This window comes from Amphiura filiformis, chromosome 2, assembly GCF_039555335.1.
Source record: "Amphiura filiformis chromosome 2, Afil_fr2py, whole genome shotgun sequence".
Classification (NCBI taxonomy): Eukaryota; Metazoa; Echinodermata; class Ophiuroidea; order Amphilepidida; family Amphiuridae; genus Amphiura; species Amphiura filiformis.
Genome location: NC_092629.1, coordinates 44,288,911 through 44,303,802, shown reverse-complemented (window position 1 = coordinate 44,303,802; position 14,892 = coordinate 44,288,911). Strand labels below are relative to the sequence as shown.

Genomic DNA, 14,892 nt, shown 5'->3' with positions numbered 1-14,892 from the left:
GCACTCTAAAGCAAAATATCAAATGACTTGCACTTTATCCTACACAATTGCGGAGCACTATAATTGTGCTCAGAGCATTATTCGTCAGGAAAGCCCAATCTATAATCTACCTTGATCTACCATTCGGCGAGGTGTTAAGAATGATTGCTGATTTGTTTCATATCATCTACTTAATCGTGGTTAGTTGTCAAGCACGTGTAGTTTTTTAAACTGCTATAAGCAAAGACAGAATCAAAAGACTAGTTTTGTGACGTCATCTGTCAATCAAACACGGGCGCAGTTTGTTTAAGAATGTCGTGATGATAGAGTTTCTGAACGCGTCGGTAAACCATATTGCTTTAACCAACATATCTAAACAACCAAAATTCACATTTTCATCAAATAACTTTCATTTTGTAGCCTCATTTTGTAATTTCAATATACTGGCACGTAAGATAACAGAGATGTGACGACGGAGTAGAACTTTTTGAATGACACTCGTATGACGTTTCCTTTCAAATCCTTTGTTTAAAGTCCGTGTTTCACTTCCACGTACTTCCAAGTACGTGAAAATTACGTTTGAAACGTTTACTACAAAGCAATGGCAGATTTTCATGAAACTTGATATGTAGGGATTGTGAGGGGCAAGTATTGCTCAGGTTCCAAGATTATCGAGCTTGCACTCTAAAGCAAGGTGTTAAGAATGATTGCTGATTTGTTTCATATCATTTACTTAATCGTGGTTGGTTGTCAATTTATTTAAACTGCTATAAGCAAAGACAGAATTAAAAGACTAGTTTGTGTGACGTCATTTGTCAATCAAACACGGGCGCGGTTTGTTTACAAATATCGTGATGATCATAGTTTCTGAACGCGTCGGTAAACCATCGTGCCTCATGATTAATTCAAATATGTAAACCGTCTCGAAACGTAGGTCTTAGTAATAAGAAACTTTCTTTCCTTAAGGCATCATGTCAACAATGCCTAGAAAAGTTGTTTTTTTGCCTTGTAATGGAACCGTAATTTTCGCCGTTTTCTGCGATTACGTGCTATTAACCAATCAAGGGTCGTGGGGAGTTTGATTGACAGATGACGTCAGATACAAAGTAATCTTTTTAATTATGTCGTTGATTATAAGGAATTCGAACTTTGATTATAGGCAGTTCGAACTTCCAAAAGTCAGGAGGCAGTATATTTGATTTGTTAGTCACCAGCATGCAGAACACTGCATTTTTACGCAAACAGACACAATTATCTACCTATATAAATGCAAGTACGTACTAGTAACAAAAAGTAAATGATAGAATCTTGAATATATCCGATAAAGGTGCAATAAACCACACTAGCATGCAAAGTATGAAAAGCCAAGTTAAATTGTATTTTGACGTTTTTAGCCTGGAGACAGATGCATAGTAACACTTTCAACGAGGGTCTTCTACACTCCCGTTCGTAGATGTGAGAGGAAGGTAAATGAAACAGGATGGTCCCATAAGTAGCTATAGCTATAATCATAGTCCGTAGACTATACATTTTTGTTGCTTTTGTCAAGAAGGATAATTTGACACTATTTTAATTAATTATAATTGCAATTGGAGCATTTTGAATATTTTATTCCAGCACTATTTTTCTTTTACACATTGACATATTATTTTAGTGTATAGGACCTACCTCATTAATTAGTCATTCTAGAGATTTAGTACCATTGACTGTTTTACTCGTTGGAACTAAATAAAATACTTGTAAACGTTTTTAGTTGGAGACAGATGCATAGTAACACTTTCAACCAGGGCCTTCTACACTCCCGTTCGTAGATGTGAGAGAAAGAGTAATGAAACAGGATGGTCCCATATGTATACATAGCTATAATCATAGTCCGTAGATGTAACAAACTATACATTTTGGTTGCTTTTGTCAAGAAGGATAATTTGACACTATTTTAATTAATTATCATTGCAATTGGAGCATTTTGAATATTTTATTCCAGCACTATTTTTCTTTTACACATTGACATATTATTTTAGTGTATAGGACCTACCTCATCAATTAGTCATTCTAGAGATTTAGTACCATTGACTGTTTTACTCGTTGGAACTAAACAAAATACTTGTAACATCTCGCAACTTGATTAAAGTATTAAAAAATTGTATCCCCCTGTGTATGTATTTTTGCCTTCTTGTCACCCGGCGGATTCTGAATTTACATTCCCATGGTTTTTGATTAAAGTAACCAAAGTCCAAAAATACACTTGTGCACAACTTTGCGGCCATGCGGCCATTTTCCTCAACTATGTGTCTTCGGATCTTGTTAAATAGGTCGCAGCCATCATTTGCCGCCGGGTTGGATTTACTCGAATCCTTTAGATTTATTTTATTCCTGTAATAGTTCGTAGTATCTAAACGGATCACAATAAAGACAATGCATTAAATAAAGTGTTATCCTTATTAAGCTGTTCTTAACCTATATATAAATCCTTTCATCACTTTACAAGGAAATCGGATATGTATGTTTTATGTTCTACGTGCTGCAAGAATAAGTGTATGACTTTGTTGACATATCGTGTTTTGTATCAATTTTTTTGGCGGTCAATAAGTTCGTAGAACAAGGTACTTGAAAGAGTATTAGCCAAATTATTTCTATCTCACTTTTGAACATGGTCATTGCATACATTAATGCACCCATCACAATTTGTCTTGAAACACTCTATGTCATCTAAATGGAATTATGGAAGTCTTCCGATTGCTCCATGGGCCATTCTTCAGTACAGGCTCACCAGCACTGATCAACATCAAACCTGATATTGTGAAGGTAGGATTTAAAATTCTAAAATATATTTCACTAACTTGGGGCCATGCCTAGACCACAATACCGTAAACGTTCGCCTAATGGCGCTTTGGAGTTCATGGAAATGAGAGAGCGCCATCCCTGTAAAAGCCGACTATTATCACTGATCATTAAGGGTACGTGAAGTTAAAGGGTGAAACCTATCGACACATATAATTATGAACAAACTTGTTCATGATAATGCGGTAATCATTCACCTGATACGTTGTGGCCCAGTGAGCAGAGCATTAGACTATAGTGCGAGGATAAAGAGAACTTGTGGAGAAGATTGATGGTTCGAATCTCTGTCAGTATTTTCTGACAGATTATAATGTCTGTTAATGTGTTTTTGTTCTGATTTGAGGAAATTTTATTCTTTATTTTATCTTTAACATTGTTTATATAATTTTATAATTTTATCTTGTATGTGTCTTTTTCCATGATTCTTTGTTTTTATCGTTTCATTTTAGAGTAACTCAATCCATTCAATCAAATGTTGTAATGAACCTATTTGATTGTATAGGCATTTGTTATGTGTGTGAGACGAACTGTCGCGTGCGACAAGTCTTTCAATTCGCACGAGTGTCCTTGCCTATGCATCAGTGGTCATAAGAGGTATATCATTTTATTCGAAAGGGGGGGTCCCAAATAACAGGGGTCATAAAGTCTGGAAAGAGTAATAGGAGGGGGGCATAAAATGTTTTATGACCAAAATGTAGGGAGTCACACGATGACCACAGAAAGTGTGTTATTTTATTCAAAAAGACTGATTTCAATACAATTTTGGGGTTTGGGATCATAAAATTTTTGTTGCCGAAATAGGGGGTGCGCAATTTTATTGACGCAGACATTTTGTAAATTTGGGACCCCCCCCCTTCCGAAAAAAATGATAACCCTCTAAGATGATTCAAAAGATAACCTCTGCCCCAATAATCCCTAGCTATATTTGTTTGAAACTGTTCCACGGAGGATGTATCATAATAGGCTCAGTCTTCAAATGATATAAATAAAATTTGAATGAGTGAACGAACAAAATCATACAACGACCAACTGAATAGAGGCTGTGCATATGACGTATCATCCCGTAAATATGGCGGACTACTTAAATGCATTCAACCAAAGCATGATTGCATCTACCGCGACAGTTCGTCTCACACACATAACAAAATGCACTACGATCAAATAGGTTAATGACAACATTTGATTGAATAGACTGCACTGCGCCATGATTACGGGGAAGAAACCGGTTCAAATCCTTTGTTTGGAGCCAATCGATGAACGCAATGCCTCTATAGCTATCATAGAACGTGTTTATAGTGAGACAATCTTTCCGTTATTTAGCTAAACTACCACGTAGTCTAGATTTGCAATGGTTAGTAAAACATAAACAAATATAGACTGCGTGGCAGTCCAGCTAAATACCGCATAATCTGGCTCACTATAAACACGCTCATTGAATACTGGCTAGGATTCCACAACACAATGAGAACATGTTATAAGGCGCTTTGGAATGCACACAATACCCCAATGGCTTTCCATATTATGTGCACTCAACAACTATTCAGTATCGAAGCCCGGTATCGAAGTTACGTAATGTTACTATGTCAACGGGATCACGCGCTTAAGTAATGAACCACGATCGAAACAATCAGTACACAAAAAGGCATACCAAAATAGCGTGATCGTAATGAAGTCGCCATACAAACAGTGCTTGGTTCCGATACCATCACGGAGTTACGTAACTACTTCGTGGTCTGATAGTTATATGATCAATGGTCTGATCTACTTGGGTTCGATCCTTTTAAGAAAAGAAAAAATAGCTGATCATTTATAATGCATAAATGAATAAAGTAATGTAGTTCCACATTGAAACATTGAGGCCGTTCTAATTTTCAAAGGTCATTTAACTGTTAAATGTAGTGGAATATATCACGCATTGATAGGTAGCAAGTGGAGCAAATTTTGTCAGCTGTTTTTGTTGCCGTTTGTTCGCAGTGCCTATTTATCTAAAAAAAAATAAGGAAATTAAAATTAAATTAAAAAAAATTCACAATATTCGTTCGTAAAATGGGGAAAAAATCCAAAAACATTTCTTGACCCTTCTTCACATAAAAGTGGGGGCAGAAATCAAGATTCGAACAAGTACCATTCACCATTCAAGGCCCACCCTCTACCGACTGAGCTAACGGGTCAGACAATAGAAGGGTGCAATTTTGAACTGAAGAATATTAAAGAAATATGAAGAAATTACAATGTTATAAAAAGATTTACCAAAATGAGTTAGGTATAACGTATGGATCGATTTACAAATTAAGTCCAATGGCACTTGAGAAAGAATACCTGAAGAAACCCCAAAACATTTGCTGCTCTAGCAACTAACCTAGTGACCTAAAGTATTGGGTCATGTCACGATATTTTTTTCTGAGGCATTATGTCCAGGTTGCTCAATTTAACATACACGTATCCTTAATGCTGTTGAGATTTTACAAAGATGGCGCTCTCACATTTCTAAGAATCCAAAAGCGCCATTAGGCGAACGTTTACGGTATGGTTGTTTTAGTTATCTCACCTCTCTGTCGTAAATGGCAGCTTGTCAAACTGAGAATAATACACGGGACACACTCCGAGAACAGACCCATTCCTCCCATTAACTTTCTTCACTTGATAGTTTGCCTCAATTTTACTATCAAAACTGTATGATATGTGCCTATTATTATACTTTCATTTGGCAAATGATCTGTCATCAAGACTCTTCCTGAATCTCAGAAAACAGTGATGAAGACCTTGACTTATGTGACCGAGTGATGAACCTCTTGAATGGACTCATAATTCCAGTGATAATCAAGTCTTATCACCTTCAGCTAAATACAAATGAAACTTGTGTCGGTCCTCATTCTAGGTGTATAGCAGGTGTGGACCCAATTAAGTCAACTGGCATCATTTTTTGCATGGAGATTCACGGACCTCCATCTTGAACACCCCCTGGAATACCCAAATGTTAATGAATTTTATTCTAAACACTTTAATCAGAGTTGTTATACATTGTGGCTATCTCATCTTTCTTGTTTGGTTCTTTATTTTACGAATCAATCACTCTGACTTAATGGGATTATCGTATTCGTCACTAATAGCGATAATAATATTGGGCTATTACAGTTGAAATTCACACTACCCCTGTGGAAGATTTTATCATCCATAGAGAAAGTATGTTTTTCAAATGTAATTGCTCAGGATTATCATTTTGAAACCCTTACTCCCAGTGTTTTATGGCCTTTACCTATATCTTCCACAAATGGAAGTTACCCAAATGTTCATATTCTATTTGAAACTCAAACTCCCTCTGTGGAAGACTTTAGCTAAATCTTCCACTGGGGTAGTGTGGATTTTAAATGGAATAGCGCATTGCTCATATTTGATATCAGTTTGCCTGTCGATTCTGCTCAAATACATGTTCTAACTTCTAACAATGATTTAAATGTATTGCAAGAATTTTAGTTTGATGAACCCCAAAATTACACACCTCAGGAATGCTGGTAAGCAGCCATGACAGGAATACAACTTACAAACGGTAACATCTATATTCCTGCGCATTTCTGGGCAATACATGTACCCATTTCAAGGCATAAGCCTCTTTCGCATTATATAATTCAATATTTAAACTTCACTCATATTCAATTCATATCAAGCAAACAGCTTAGTGATTCTAGCATCCTCTAATGTGTTTGGGTAAAAGGTTCATTCAAATAATTACATTTGATTCCGATATTACGTTTCCGAGTTAGGATTATGTTTTATACATAGTTGCATGTGCCAATGTGCTGCAATTTCAACCTCAATGCAGATTTGACGAAATTTTGCTAAGCGAATGAATCAGCAAGAAATGTTTTGCATACATACATAATGTAGCCAGAGGTTTCCGATTGTATAAAAATCTCAACTGCTTTTTAGAAAAGTGTGGGATGAGGCTATGGATCATGAAATGCCCCTTTAGAAAGATACCTTTAACAAAGTTAATAAATGCCACAATTTTGAACATTATGATCGATATAATTGCATATAGATCATTTTTATGTTCTCAATAAACATCCCTTGGAGAAACGATTTTCGTATTTCTTGTTTTTATTTCAAAACTTAACGTATTACTGCCTCATAAGTTGCACTTTTTATCATCGGCTTTAGCAAAATATCTACAGGATGGCTGTTGTTACGCGAATCTTAATGGGTTTGATCCTCACTCTGGCAAACGAGATTGGTGTATTAAAGTAAGAAATGAAATGTATGGAATAAGCTTATCAATAATAATGTAACCTTTCCATCAGAATTGGGTAAACGATTGGAGAACGAGAAGAGCCCCGGGAAATTCAATGTATTTTCATACACAACATACTAACCATCTTTGATAGAATAAGTTCTACCGTGAGATTGGGGGCTTAATGTCACAGGCCGCCGTGGGCGGTAGGCCAAGCTGTTATCTTATATAGCCTACTTGACATGGTTCTATAAAACATTTGCATAAAAAGAAGGTTGTATTTTTATTCAGAAGAAATGGAAGAAGAAAGTCAAAAATGGGGCCAGCTTTGCTTGGCAACCTCCTCATGTATACGCATATATTTTAAACAAAGTTTATCATTATATAAAGGTTCATTGACTTGGCATGAAAGACATTTGTGACCGTACACGGCGAATGAGCCGTAAATTCCTCCCCCGGTCAAATTCGTTTTATTTCGTGTTTAGAAAATATAGATCATAAGCTTGAAAATGGTATATTATTTGACTTCAAACGATATCGAGAATGGTTTATGGTTTGTTGAATTTTGCTTTGCTCCTTCAACAAAATGGTAGCATTTTTCATTTCTACATGTGTCTCTTTTTCCACATTGCTGGCAATAAATATTAAACAGTCATAATTGGCGGTCATATCAAATCATCCCCAAGTCAACGAGGTTCAAGAAAGTTCTCTCATTGTTAATTGTTAACTTATATGTATACCTATACAAAATACAATGCCTGGTAACCCACCACCCACCACAGGATTTAGCCAAAACAAAGACCAGAGTTATTAAAAATTCTATTGCCATCTAAGGTAGAAGCTTATTATCCTCTTCAACAATAGGATTATTGATTGGTGTTTGACTATCAAAATGAGATAGATGTCGCGCCAGCTAGAGATACCGATGAATACGACCTTCATGCACATTTTACACTGTAACTCAGAATACAATTTAGGGAATTTACGGCTCATTCGTCCTGTACGGTCACAATTTTGACATTCAGGCGAGTTGATATGGGTCTAGCTCTGTTTGCCTCCCCATATTTAAAACCAAAATTAGCATAAGTGGTCATTGACAAGACCAAAAGACATTTCGACATTCGGTCGAGTTGACATTGGTCTGACAGGGATTGGCATTTTTTTTAAACAGTCACAAAACACGGAGCGAGGAATGCCATTAAAAATAATTTTCTTCTCTCAGAAGTTTCGAAGTTTTTTGTACGTATTTTAAATAGCTGATATGTCAAATAATTGTCTGATTATCTTCCAAATTAAAGCGATCGCAACCCAATACACGTATGGATATTGGCCTTGTTGTACGACATTGAAAAACAGCGCGGATAGTACTTCATTATATGTGCAACGGGTACGACTGGCCACATTGACCCCGATTTTTTTATCATCGGCTAAATGGCCCTCATTAGTAATAATCTGTCACTAATGACCTATGTTAATAACACATATCTCTCACCGAATTCTCCATTTAGACAAATTATAATTGCTGATTGACCCATATTTTTGGTAACATCTATAAACCGAATGAGCTCCTTTTCAACATGATTTTAAAGCTTTGAGACACAACTCGTGCTTGCCTTTATTTACTTGTCAGATCAAACTAAGCGGAAGCAACCTACTGCAACGAAATCTTATATAGCCTATAAAATAACTCGGTTTCTGATTGTGCATTTCCTGAGTATAGCTTGTACGTTCTTCTAAAATGTTTTTAACGTTCGAGATAATAGCCTTCTTGGGGAGCCCACGCAACATTACCAGGCTCGACGCGAAGTTAACGGAAACATGATCTATTGATCTGTAATTTTATCTTGACATAATTTTGCAAATAAAATCTAGTTTGATCTTAATACTGTCGCTTATAAGGTATATCCTCAGGTAATATTTGACCCAGTAATGTCGGAGAGGAAAAATGTCAGTTAACGTCTTACTTTTCTGATAAATGATACTTCGATTCAACACGATAAGCACTAGCAAATAGCCCAAATTGAACCTCTGAATATCTCCTGTAGTTTGAAGGAATAATTAAAGGTGGGTTAACTCAATTGGTTTAGGATATGGATTGTCTTCAAACTTATGTAAGGAGAACAATTTTCAGGCGTAAATGAGATTCATTAGCACAAGAAATAGAACATTTGCAGCTCATATGTGATTAATTAGCACAATAATCATACCCTTTACGCATTCATGTAAACAAACGAGAACCTTTACAGCGTAAATGTGATTAATGAGCACAATTAGCAAGCCAATAATGTTGGTACGCGCAAATTTTATTGTGCATGTGGTCCCGATCATAGTAAACAGCAAAACAAGGAAAAGTATGTAGTACTAACCTTCTTATGTTTCTTTCGAATATATTTCATGTCAAATATTTTTATGTTTTATAAAGTGTGCACGTAGCATGTTTAAATAACGCTAACATTTAATTATAGAGCAGTATCAGTAAGCTGTTACAAACTACGCTAACATAATGTTCGTACATGCCTCAATTTCATCGATGTGAAATTCGTTGTACCTACCCACAAACTTTGCATATGGGCGTGAGAAACTTCGATAGTGTGGTAACCACAAATCCACGGGGTTTTCACGATTTTTCGGAAACGCATCGATTTCGAACGTCAAATTTCAGGATGATAATGACAAAAACAGGGTCCATCGCACGATACCATAATCTTATCAACGACGTGGTGAACCGGGGATAAGTATGTCGATCGTGTCAATGACCTATATAAAATAAGTTTTGCCTGGTCAGCAGCTGCTTGACTCACTCGAACCATCTTCTTCTGTTTTTTTCTTTTCCCTTATTGAGTCTGGATTCAGATAGATGACTGTAATAGGTCCAATAGCTGGCTGTTTGGGAGCATACGCATAACATGCTCAAACGGGAGGGCACGTGCCCTGGTTAAAGTCTTAGGGGCGCCGAACCAAATAATTCAACGCCCCAAGATCGATTCTGCGCCCAAGAAAGGGGTTAAAATCAAAATTCCATAATTCAAGAATAACGTCCCTTCGAACGAATCGTAACTAAAAGAATACCCTTTGTATATCACAAGACATCAAGTTCAGATTAAACCTTTAATTACTCTATACAGCCAGTGGCGTAACTACGGGGGTGAGGGGGGAAACATCCCCACGGAGCCACCCCTAGGGGCGCCAAATTGACCAATTTAGCATCGATTCTGCGCCCCTCCAAGCGATGAAAGTCAACATTTTTGCGCGCTTCGATATTCAAACGATAAATCTTTGGATACCGGGGTAGAAAATGATGAATATCTCCCGTAATTTTTTGTTTATAAAGAAGCCAATTTCAAGGTTTGCACTTGAATATATGTGTTGAAAATTCCCGGGCGACGAAATTGTCTAGTGCAATGACGTCCCAGTAATACAATGGAGGCTGGGGACATTTGAGCACAAATAACCATGACGTCATTGCACTAGACAATTTCGGCGCGGGAATTTTGAATATCGCGTGTTGAGAGACGACTGTTTTTATTCGGTTTTTTATGGTTAATATGAGTTTGTTTTAAATAAAACCATGTGATCCGTGCTTGATAATTATTATTCTAACATAATAGGCATAAATTATGTCGTAATTGCCGGAGACTTCCTTTAATATTAATAAAATGTAAATGTTGAAAATCGCCGAAAGCATAGTCTGTGCTCGGAGCGCAGAGTGTCTCTAAAGAAACGCTACCGTAAGATCTTGTTTTGATTAGTATTTTAATTCCTGAATCAAATAAGATTAAATAATTTATTTAATTAAAATATTAAAATAGCTACTTCGATACACTTTAATTTAGAAAAATAAGTTCTCCATTCATTAAATTCATTCATTTTTAATCCTGTCCACGGATTCAATACAGCAGTCAATGAAATGCACCTGAAGTATCAAGCCCTGGGTATTCAGTGGTACAAGGCATAAATATTTCAATACACATTAATTTATAGTCCTGTTCACACTGTCGGACATAAGTCACTTATTACCAGTATAATAAGTCACTTATTACCAGTAATAAGTCACTTATTACCAGTAATAAGTCACTTATTACCAGTAATAAGTCATTTATTACCAGTAATAAGTCACTTATTACCAGTAATAAGTCAATTATTACCAGTAATAAGTCAATTATTACCAGTAATAAGTCAATTATTACCAGTAATAAGTCAATTATTACCAGTAATAAGTCAATTATGTCCGACCGTGTGAACACGACTTAAGACTCGCGGACTCGTGTCCCAGAACGGGAGGATCAATTTCCAAACTGTGGCAGCTGTTTTGTTACGCAATAACATACAGTATTACGTTGCGTGTGTTGAGAGTGAGCCAGATTATCCGGTATTTAGCGTATATTAGCGTATAAGTACTGCGAAATCAATTGATATTTCAGTATAATCTTTCCATATACAGCTACCCTAAACACGCTCATAGTGTTTCGGTGTGGCATTATAATACTTACCGGAGTTTTCAGACGGTAAGTTCCTTCAGTAGGACCCTATAGATAAAAAGTCATGTTTGGTACCGGGTTTTGACAGAAAACGAACAATACTAATAAGTTAAACTCGGTAATGCAAAAACAAATGTTTTTTCACCACAATACAATAGTACTGTGGGCACATATTTTGGAAACGTGTTAACTTTGATCCCTCTGCATCTATAGGATACGATACATGATTTACCGACAAGTGACTCATTTCGGAATGCGATCATGAATTTTGAAGAAAAAAAAGATTCCACAGGCTTCGTTGGGACTCGAACCAGCGATTCTAAACTTCTTCGATTACGCGTCTAGCGCTTTACCACTCGGCCACCGTGGCAGTTGAGCGGATGAGTGTAATAATAAAAGATAAATCTCATAATGCCATCTTTAGCCTTTTGTTTACTAAAAAAAAGACGCGTTTTGTAAAGATAGATTAGCCGTTTTATGCATAAATAGCACGAACGTTTGGGAAAGGTTTCAAACAAATAATAAAGACACTGATGTGATCATGAAATTGCGTAAGTCGGGAATTATCTGCGTCGCAATGTTTTGTTTTGGTTTTAGGAATTTGACCTTAAAATTTACGACTTCATGACATTATCATTCGAAATCAACAAAAGATATTTCAACACTATATGTCCTCATTCTTTCTCTAGAATGTTTTGTACATGTATGTGAAATAGCTTCAACAATGGTTCGCTGCATAATGATAAAAATAGCCTTGACCGAAAAAAGGGCGAGAGGTACCATATTTACGGATTCAGGCTAAATTTAAAATTGATATAAAACGTTTGTTTTTGATCGATTACAAAATTAATTTTTGTCGTATAAAGAAATTGTATCTGGCGTGAATTACACTACAGTTTTATTCCTAGGACTCTTTGACTTCTTCAAATAATTTTTTTAATGATAGAGTGAATCCCCTGGTCCTCTATAATTACGCACAAAAGATCGACCCCCCATTAATATATAGTCCCGGGCCAGAGGTGCAGGGAAATATTGCCATCAACTCCCTATTTTGGTAGTACTGGTGTAATGCAATTAGTCATACAACAGTTTGTACCTAAAAGTCTGTATAATCCTTTCCTGTAGTGTTTGTGAAAGCCGAAAAGTACATTTAAAGTATGAACATTGTATTTTGATCCCGCTTTATTGTAAGCTGATTTGCAAATTACTTGAAATAAATTTTATCTTACGTACATCAAGAGTTATGTTGTGTTATTCTCTTATGATTTCTACTCAATCTATTTTCTACCTCGTCAGCAGCTACCTTCGACTATATTTATAAATACATATTAATAAATACGCACGTGACACATGGGTACGACATACCTGCAAGAGCAGCAAGCGTGACCAAATCCTCATGTCATTGAACACTATACTGAAAAGGATAGAAACTCTTTAGATAAATATCATAAAATTTATTGATGAATTTATGACTGTTCTGACTGTTCTCACAACAAAAATGTTCACTTACGTTCATTTACTTGAACAAAATAGACAATTCTGCTGCATAGTCTGGTGTTGCATTCCAATGTACAGGAAGACCGACCGCTGTGTCGAAGGCCACTTCTAGATTTCCTGTCTACAAGCTGTTATGGCAGCGCGGACGTTGTCACGTGCGTATTTATACATACGTATTTATAAATATAGTTGCAGTATACTGATTATGCTGTCTACTCGATATACTTTCTACATCGTTGAGGCAAAGAATCCAAGTAAAAATTTTGTGAACATCTATCGCTTGGGTGAAACATGCCCCGATCTTACTGATATTTAAGCACATAGATATATGTACCCTAGTCAAATTCTCTGGAATTCTCCATCCGAAAAAACTTGTTTTAGAGGACGTGTCCTCTTCGTCAAAATGAAGGGTAGCTTAGGGGTGCAGGAAAAGGGGTATAATTAAAGACAGAGATAAAAAGAATTTATCGCGTCTGATGTCACTGTCAATTACGATCTTTGATTGGTTTACACAGGTTAATAGCGCGTAAGACCGATCTATCTGGTGCTGATCGAAGAAAAGGAATAGCAGCAAATGGCGAAAAATACGTACTTTTACAAGGCAAATAGCAGCTTTTCTAGGCATTTTTGACATGGTGCCTTCACCAAAGAAAGTTTCCTACTATCGAGACCTAACTTTTGAGATGGTTTGCATGTTTGAAGGTGCAGAATTAACAATGAGGCGCCTGGTTATACCGCCGCGTTCAGCAAGTCATCATGACACTTGTAAACAAACCGTGATCGAATTTGGTTGACAGATGACGTCAGACGCGACAAATGCTTTTATCTCTGTCTTTAATTATAGTATTCACTTAAATGTGTATTTTCCTTTAGCATTTTCTTTCATGCAATATTACCAAAAAGATCAGTATTTTCGAGAGAACACTAAATTAAAATTCACACAACTCAATCATATCTTCCCCTTTCCAGTAACTTGATTACAACCCTATTATATACAACCGAACCTCATTCATTTGTGGCTGATTTGTTTGAACAATTAGTGTACTTCCAATGTCAAAATCGTCCATCGTGCTATCACATATTACGACCAATTGAACTCAAAAGCATTATAACATACAGATTTAATCAAAATAATTTTCAATATAAACAATAACCTAGTGAATCTCTACACACAACGGATTATCTATTCACATATCATCCAATATATTTCTAAAATCTATGTAAGGAAACAAATCATTCGGATTTCAACCCGAAACCAACCAACTAACATCTCACCAGTCCTGAACAACACAACAATTGTTTCTGGTAAATCGTCTGTTTCCCGCCCTGTATCTTATAAAAACATGCTCGATTTCATGTACTAAAATTCATCAATTTACAAATCAATCAATCTGACTTGATGGGAGCAACGTATTCATCACCGATAGCAGTACGAATATTGGGTTATTCCAGTTGATATTCACACTACAACTGTGGAAGATTTTGGAAATATCTTCCATAGAGTGTTTTATGGCTTTACCTATATCTTCCACAAATGGAAGTTACCCAAATGTACATATTCTATTTGAAACTCAAACTCCCTCTGTGGAAGACTTTAGCTAAATCTTCCACTGGGGTAGTGTGGATTTTAAATGGAATAGCGCATTGCTCACATTTGATATCAGTTTGCCTGTCGATTCTGCTCAAGTACATGTTCTAACTTCTAACAATGATTTAAATGTATTGCAAGAATTTTAGTTTGATGAACCCCAAAATTACACACCTTAGGAATGCTGGTAAGCAGCCATAACAGCAATGCAACTTACAAACGGTAACATCTATATTCCTGCGCATTTCTGGGCAATACAGGCACCCATTTCAAGGCATAAG

General features: G+C 36.3%; 1 long non-coding RNA gene across 1 annotated transcript in view; it reads left to right on the top strand.

The window, feature by feature from the left end:
- The window catches only part of LOC140136053 (uncharacterized), a 30,800-nt gene extending 18,042 nt beyond the window's left edge, over positions 1-12,758 (top strand). The window contains exon 2 of the long non-coding RNA XR_011856607.1: positions 12,546-12,758. This is a non-coding gene — a long non-coding RNA (uncharacterized lncRNA). The remainder of the gene's footprint in view (positions 1-12,545) is intronic.
- The last annotated feature ends 2,134 nt before the right edge of the window (positions 12,759-14,892 follow it).